We start from the raw sequence: 8,944 nt of genomic DNA, 5'->3' as shown, positions 1-8,944 counted from the left end.
CGATTGGCGGCGGAGCGCGAGCCCGTCTCCACCCCTTCCCTTCCCGGAAGAGCAGGTGGCTCAGAGGCACGTGTGTCCCTCCTGCCCTGTATGGGGCACAGTGCTTGTTTGTCTGTGTTTGTTATTTAGATGTTTGGCTGCAGTTTAAAATTAGCAGACTTCAAACTACAGTTGTTACTCTGCCCAGCAGTACCCTTGTGCTAGCCACACAAATCTTCACTGAGATGTGTCATCTGACTATTCATTAATCCTCTCTAAACGTCCCCAACACAGTCACACATGTTCCCTATCATCAGATGTTGTCTTGCTCCAATGCCACAATTGCAGTAAACACTTTGTTTTTTGAACTCACTACCCTTGCTGTCCCAGCCTACCCGAATCCTCTTCATAGAAACATAGAAAATAGGAGTAGGTTTAAACTATTTGGCCCTTCCAGTCTGCTCTGCCATTTATTATGATCATGGCTGATCATCCAAGTCAATAGCCTTCCCCCCTTATCCTTTGATCCCCTTCCCACCAAGAGATATATCTAACTACTTGAAAATACACAATGTTTTGGCCTCTGCTACTTTCTGTGATAATGAATTCCACAAGCTGAATCTCTGTAAATAAAGAGATTTCTCCTCATCTCTGTCCTAAATGGTCCACCCTGTATCCTCAGACTGTGACCTCTGGTTCTGGACACTCCTAGAATCGGGAACATGCTTCTTGCATTCACCCTGTATAGATAGCGCTGTTTGAATTTTACAAGTTTCTATGAGATCCTCCTTCAGTCTTCTGAACTCACGCAAATATAATCCTAACCGACTCAATCTCTCCTCATACAGCAGTTTAGCTGTATCAGGAATCAGTCTGGTAAACCTTCTTTACACTCGCTTCGGAGTAGGAACATCTTTCCTTGGATAAGGAGACCAAAACTGCACACAATACTTCAGGTGTGACCTCACCAAGGCCCTGTATAATTGCAAGACATCCCTCCTCCTGCACTCAAATCCACTCGCTATGAAGGTTAACACACCATTTGCCATTTTTATTGCCTGCTGCACCTGCAAGATTACCTCCAGTGGCTGGTGCACGAGGACACCCAGGTCGCATTGCACATTCCCTTTTCTTAATTTGTGGGCATTCAGATAGCCTTCCTGTTTTTACTACCAACGTGGATAACCTCACAAATTGTATCTGTCATTCATTTGCCAACTTGTCCAAATCATGCTGAAGGATCCCTGCATTCTCTTCACAGCTCACCCTCTCACCCTGCTTTGTATCATCTGCAAATTTGGAGATATAACATTTAGTTCCCTCATTTAAATCATTAATATTAATCATCCATTGACTCTGTCTACATTTCCCGCTGCCTCAGCAAACTAGCCAGCATAATTAAGGACCCCATGCACCCCAGACATTCTCTCTTTCACTTTCTTGCATTGGGAAAAAGATACAAAAGTCTGAGGTCACGTACCATCCAACTCAAGAAAGCTTCTTCCATGTTGCGGTCAGACTTTCGAATGGACCTGCCTTGCATTAAGTTGATCTTTGTCTACACTCTACCTATGACTAACACTACATTCTGCACTCTCTCATTTCCTTCTCTATCGATGGTACGCTTTGTCTGTATATCACACAAGAAACAATACTTTTCACTGTATGCTAACACATGTGACAATAATAAATCGAATCAAATCAAATCAACATAATATATATAGTGAATAGTTAGAGTCCCAGTACTAATCCCTGCAGTATCTGCCATTTGGAAAACAACCTGTTTATTTCTACTCTATGTTTCCTGTTTGCCAATCTGTTTTCGATCCACCTCAATACATCACCCTCAATTCATGCATTTTAATTTTAAATGCTAATCTTTTATGTGGGAAGAGCTCTATAAGTTTTCGAAATGCACATTGACCTCTCACCATCCTTGTTCAAAATACTTTCAGTCCACTTTTCATCCTATAAATATTGGAACATGATGAGTTCAGTCCCTCAAGCCATTCACTTACACCATGGCTGATCTGTACCTTATAATCATCTTGGTTTTATAATGTTATACCCTTGCCTAACAAAAGAAAAATCACTCGATTTTAGGGTAACCACATACGGATTACAAAAGAATACTGGGTATTCCCCCGTCAACCTGCGTGTTCACAGGAAATTACTAAGATTTCCTCTTTCTAAAACTTATTCCAAATGTATTGTTGGCACAGGGCCACATTAGTTATTTTCTTATTGGAGCTATAGAAGAAACCAATCATAAATATTGCTATGTATGATTGAAATTAATTTCTTCTATCATCTCCCCCTAGCACAAAAGCTCACTCAATGTTTTTCAATAGCACAGGTGAGAGCGCAAGGTGCAAAAAGTTTTGTTATCTAGAGCCCTAAGAGGACAGCATGGGGAAACAGTGGTTTAATATGGCTGGCTCACAGTGCCAGGGACCCGGGTTCAATTTTGGCCTCGGTTGACTGTCTGTGTGGAGTTTGCACGTTCTCCCCGTGTCTGCGTGAGTTTTCCCCGGGCACTCTGGTTTCCTCCCACTGTCCAAAGATGTGCAGATTAGCTGCATTGGCCATGCTAAATTGACCATTAGTATAGGGAGATTAGCAGAATAAATACAAGGTGTTACTGGGATAGGACCTGATTGTTGTAGGTGCAAGCTTGATGGGCTGAATGGCCTCCTTCTGCACTGTAGGGATTCTCTGAAAAGATAGTTAATTTACAAATTAAGCCGAATTATACATTGTATCTGTTTATTTAGTCAACTACCATGGTAGTTTCAGCTTACTAATAGTCCCAATAGTCTAACTTTTTTTTGTAAATAAAAACAGAAAATGCAGGAAAAACTCAGCAGGTCTGGCAGCATCTCTGGAGAGAGAAACAGTTAACTTTTCAAGTCCATATGACTCTTCTTCCCAGCTCCATACAGACTTAAAACATTAATGCTATTTTTCTCTACACATGCGTTTTTCCAATATTTTCTGTTTTTATTTCAGATTTCCAACATCTATAGTATTTTGCTTTTCTTTGTAAGCTTTTATGCCTCTACTCCTTTTGTTTCCTGTCACAAGCATACTGTTGTGTGATTTGTCTATCATAGTGGTTTAAATCAATTTACTGCCAGTTTCTGGCACTTATTGTAACTACACCCCCTCCTCAAATTGTATATGTGAAGCAGAACTCTGTAGATTTCCTGAATGCAGATGTAAAGCATCATTAGACTAATGTGTCAATAATGCTTCTCGTTCGTCGGAAGATTGCAGTGCTGATTTCTCTGATTTTACATCAATTGCTTATTTGGTCAGAGTTTCCTATGATTGTGTAAAACTGTTGCTACAATAGCTTCACTGGGTTTCAGAGTTATTTACATAATAAAGGAAATGCCTTTAAAAGCAGTATTGATCTTCTTTATTGAAGACTTTCCAAATACATGACCTCTACCACCTGGAAGGATAAGGGCAGCAGACACATGAGAAAAATAACCACAAGTTTCTCTCCCAAGTCACACGTCATCCTGACTTGGAACTAATTGCTGGGTCAAAAACCTGGACCAGCTTTCCTAACAGCCCTGTGGATGTATCTACACCAAATGGACTGGAGCAGTTCAAGAGGTAAGGTGACACACCATCACATTTTTAAGGACAATAAGGGAACAAGGGCACCAACTGCTGGCCTGACCACCTATGCTCGCTTTCCAGGAAATAACAAAAAATATCCATGTCATAACGTTATCTCCAACTCCATATGCCTCATTTTGCTAAAGGTCTCCAAACATCTTCTGGAAGTTCATATAAATAACATTATTATAGACATTACCTTATCTAATCCATTATTTACCTCCTCAAAAAATTCAGCTAGACTAGCTAGCTGTGTTTCACCCTTTACCAATCCATGTGGGTTCTCTTTAACCAGTTTTTATTTGTCAAAATGCTCAGTCACTCTACCCCTAAAAACAGATTCTAGTAGCTTCCAGACAACACACAACACTAATAGAGCTATAATTTCTGAGTTTGTCTCTCCTACCTTTCTTAACTCCTAGTAGTAGAATGACATTGGTTATCTTCTGATTCAAGAGGACAATTCCTAAATCAATAGGCTTTTTGGAGGAACACGAGAAAAGCTTCCATAATTTCCTCATCTACTCCTTTCAAATCATTTTACTCCTGGAATAGAAACCATTCAGCCTGGAGATCTTCCTCTCTTTAGTCAAACTATTTTCTCCATTACCTTTTTTAAGCCTACATTAAGTTGAGTAAATTCCTATCCTTGATTTATTTTTAGTTTTGTGTCACTGACTTCTTATTTTCATCCTCTAATTTACTGAGGATGAATACAAAGTATTTGTTTAGTAAGTCGTTAATTGTGGGATTTTCAATTACAATGCTGTTAGTCACTTCCTTTCTTGAAGTATATTTGCAAATAACTTAATGGCCCTCACAAGTTCTTTTCCTCATCGTTCCATTTTGCAGTTCTTATGATTTTCTTTTTATCCCTTTGCAGTTCTTTTAATCTCTCATCGTCTCGACTGTTCTTTGCATCCATATAAACCATTTAGTTTAGTTTTATTGCACTTTCACTTCTCTTTCAGATCAACATTGTTTAATTGCACAAACAGAACTTTTTAGGCTATGTACAGGTCTGGTATTCTACCAAATACTTCTTTGAACACCTCCAACTGTTCATTTTTAGTGTATCGTCTAATGTCTATCAGGCCACTGTGGTCAATGTCTGCCTCATTCTTCTCGTGTCTGCCTCAGCTAAATGTAAAACTTTGGGTTGTGACTGTAGAATCATGGAATCCCTACAGTACAGAATGAGGCCATTTGGCCCATCAAGTTTCCACTGCTTCTTTGAAAGAGCATCTTACCTAGACCCTTCCCCAATCCCTGTAACGCTGAGCATTTATCAAAGCTAATCCACCTAACGTACATGTCTTTGGGCACAAAGGGACAATTTACTGTGGTCAATCCTGCACACCTTTGGACTGTGAAAACTGAAGCACCCGGAGGAAACCCAGGCAGACATGGGGAGAATGTGCAAGCTCCACAGAGATAGTCACCCAAAGTCGAAATTGAAACTAGGTGACTGGTGCTGTGAGGTCATGATGCTAACCATTGTGTCATTGTGCTGTGCAACCCTTTATACTTCTCAAACCTAAATCAAATTCCATCAGGTCAGGGTCACTGTTAGCTAAGTGCTCCCTTTACATTAAATTGTTGATTATTTCAGGAAAATCACCCATCACTAAATCTAACTGTATAAGAGAAAGACAAATTATCATGCTTACCCTGCTACTTTTTAGCCATCTGGTGTCACCCTCTCTTTTCACGTCCTGGAATCGTTGGGCCCCAGTAGCAGGTTTTTTCTTTTTTACAAAAGTGCTCTTCTCCTGACTTTACATCAGAATAAATGAAGGAAAACAAAGATATCTTGATAAATAAATGCAAACGGAGCTGATTTTCATGATGCGAAATGGAGATAAACAAATATTTCTTATGAAATCTGACAATTGCTCAATTTTTTCTCTGCCTTTTTATAAAACAAAAAATAGCTCTTTGTTTTGCTGTCTACATATGGATAAAATACATTGGTAGAAATTGACTGAGCCTCAACCTCAACTACATTAGTCTCTGCACTGCAAGCAGACCAAAGTGATGTCACACAAAAGGGACTTTCTGATGTAGCAACTGAGCATGAGAGGCTCACTCGCAGGGCACTGTGTGCTGCTGGCTTGTTGATGTTGTCCTGGAGTTGTGGCACAGTAAAACCAAGATGATAAAATAGTGATTAAAGTTAAAAAGAACTTTGTGGACCTTTACCTAAGATTTTCCTAATGACAGGTTGTCGCCTTAGTTGACTTGTTTGGGAATGTGCAATGGAGGTGGGAGATTTTATCCACAATACGAAATAAAATTGGGTGATGTAACTCTAGCCTTTCTAACATCCCACCACAGTAATTCACTGGCAGTAGTGCAAAAGACTTATGAATGGAGAACTGAGATGCATGATTAGGGACGTAGAAAAGATTTAGTACCACACCACATCTCTCAGATGTTCCAAAAGCATTTCATATTCAATTAACCACTTTGAAGTTCAGGTAGTGTTGTTATGTAGGCAAACATGATAGCTATTTTGGGAACAGTAAGATCTCATATAGAGCAATGAAATGAATGACTGATCTATTAATGGCGATATTTGTCAAGAGCAGAATTTTAATTAAGACATTGGAGAATGCCCCTCCCCCACCACACACAAACACACACACACACACACACACACACACACTCACACCTCTTGTCAACAGAGATTTATTAATGTCCAACTGACCCAATGGTAAAGGCAGGTAGAGCTTCAATCTAATCTTATTGAAGACTAAGACCTCCAGTAATAAGATATTCCCTCAGAACTATGTTAACACCAGTCTAGAAATTGTGTGTTCAAACCTCAGGGTGAGGTTTAAGAGTGTTAGTCACTTGAGCCATTTTTTAATCATTGAGTACTGCAAGTGGGAACAATTGTTTACAGACACAGTGATGAAATTGCTTTTGGTTATCAAATATAAGGGACACCTCTGCTGAGACATAGAATCAAAAAATAAATATGTTTGCACTCATTATCTGAATCAAACTTTGTTGTACCCCATAGGGGTGAGATTTTCAGTCATCTGTGGGGTTTGATTTAGAAGTTACTGGGCTTATAATCTCACACTGCTGGCTAACATGCCAGTTTGGCATCATGATCCTGAGGCTGCGCAATTTTTAGAGAAACTTGATTGAGGTAGGAATGGCGGCTGCTTGTGCATAAGTAGCAGATGGACAATTGATGGCAGTTAAAGGGCATATTAAGGCCTCTTCCTGATACCGACTGGGAGTTATCATGAGGCCTTTGCATATTGAGATGAATCATGGACAGTGAATCAAGGTGACCTCACACAGGAAAGCTGGGTGATGATCTTCAATTATTTCTGCCCCCACTGCCTTCCCATCCTTACAGACAACTGTCATATCTGTCAGGCCACAACTGCAACTGCTTGTTGTGTGGTTTTGACTTCCACAATCATGGCCAAGCAGCTGAGGCTTTTTACATTTTTTTTGAAAAAGCTAACTTTTTCTTTACATTGTGGCTCCATGTTGGCCCATCTCTCTCCCTCAATCATACATGGGCAGTTCAGATGGTGGATTGTTGGAGGGTCTTAATTGGTCTTTCAGCCTTGGGACCCCACTCGATGTCCTTAACTTGATGGCAAGCTATCTGGTCATGAGTAGACTGGCAGATTGAAAATTGAGGTGGCCATGTGAGGAATACTCTGTGCAAAGTTGAGACCGAGTTTGGTGCTAACATTGGTTTGCCAAGATGGGAATGGGAATTCTGTCCTGTATGTTGAAAGTGGTTTTGTAATGTGCTAATAGTGTCCATTTATACGACAGGCTGAAGTTTGTAAACATGTAAATTTGATATCAGAGCAGCTTCTCCCAAGTCTCAAACTTGATTTAAACAGTTGTGTGAACTTTGTGCATACATTCTAGTTAAGAGGTTACCCAATGCAAGCAGAAAATGACATGTAGTACAAATTAATTGCCATGTTTTCCCAAAGATTCTGTGGCTGGCATAAGGATGAGCGATCTCCTTACCCGAAATGATATCTGGTCATCAAACATTGCTTGTGTTTGTTGTTTATATTAACAATTGTTGGCAGTTTCTTTGGGACAAATCAGACAAAACCTCATTTGTGATTGCTAGTACATGTAATAGTAAAATAATTGTTACGGCAGTTTGAGTATAAAGGCTATGGCAGACATGATATTGTTTTGGCTCAGTGGGAGCACCCTGAACTCTGAGTCAGAAACTCGTGGCTCATCATTTCAGAGATCTGAACACATAAAGCTTTTTGGAACTGGGCACCACTGACTAGACAGCACTTATCACCCATCCCTAACTGCCTTGAGAAGGGTTAGGTTTAGCTGATTTTCTAACTATAGCAGTCCATGTGCTGTAGATACACCCACAGTACTGTTAGAGAGGGAGTTCCAGGATTTTGGCACACTGACAGTGAAGAAACAGGGACATATTTCCGAGTCATTTGGTGAGTGGCTTGTAAGGGAACTTGCAGCTGGTGGTGTTCCCGTGCGTTTGCTGCCCTTCCCCTTTTTAGGTGGTAGCAGTCATAGGGTTGGAAGGTGCTGCCTGAGGAGCCTTGGTGATATCCTTGGATGCATCTTGAGAGTGGTACATACTGGGTGTTTGTGGTAGAAGAAGTGAATGTTTGTGGAAAAGGTGCCAATCAAGCAGGCTGCTTTGTCCTGGATAGTGGTCAAGCTTTTTGAGAATTGTTGGAAATTTGCATATCCAGGCAAGTGGAATGCATTCCTTCACATTTCTGACTTGTGCCTTGTGGATGGTAGACAAGCTTTGGGGAGTCAGGAGATGAGAGATTTTTAGCAAGATTCTTAGCCTCTGACCTGTTATTGTATCATAGTATTTATATGGCTAGTCCAATTTAGTTTCTGATCAATGCTAAAACACCCCACTCCCAGGATGTTGATAATGGGAGATTTAGTGATGGTAATACTGTTGAATATCAAGGAGAGATGGTTATATTCTCTCTTGTTAGAGATAGATGGTCATTGCCTGGCAATCGTGTGGCACGAATGTTATTTGCCATTTGTCAGCCCAAGCCTGGACATTATCCAGGTCTGCTGTATTTGGACATGATGTTGGAGATGATGCCTTTTGCTCCACCTGCCCTCTCAAGTTGGGGCGGCACAGTGGCACAGTGGTTAGCATTGCTGCCTCACAGCTCCAGGGACCTGGGTTCACTTCCTGACTTGGGTCACTGTGTGGGTTTCCTCTGGGTGCTTCGGCTTTCTCCCATAGTCCAAAGATGTGCAGGTTAGGTTGCTTGGACATGCTAAATTAACCTTTAGTGTCCTGGGATGCAATAGGGTTAGAGGG

This window comes from Carcharhinus amblyrhynchos, chromosome 5, assembly GCF_965287045.1.
Source record: "Carcharhinus amblyrhynchos chromosome 5, sCarAmb.v2.hapA, whole genome shotgun sequence".
Taxonomy (NCBI): Eukaryota; Metazoa; Chordata; class Chondrichthyes; order Carcharhiniformes; family Carcharhinidae; genus Carcharhinus; species Carcharhinus amblyrhynchos.
The sequence above is the reverse complement of the archived record's forward strand: the minus strand, read 5'-3'. Positions refer to the sequence as shown.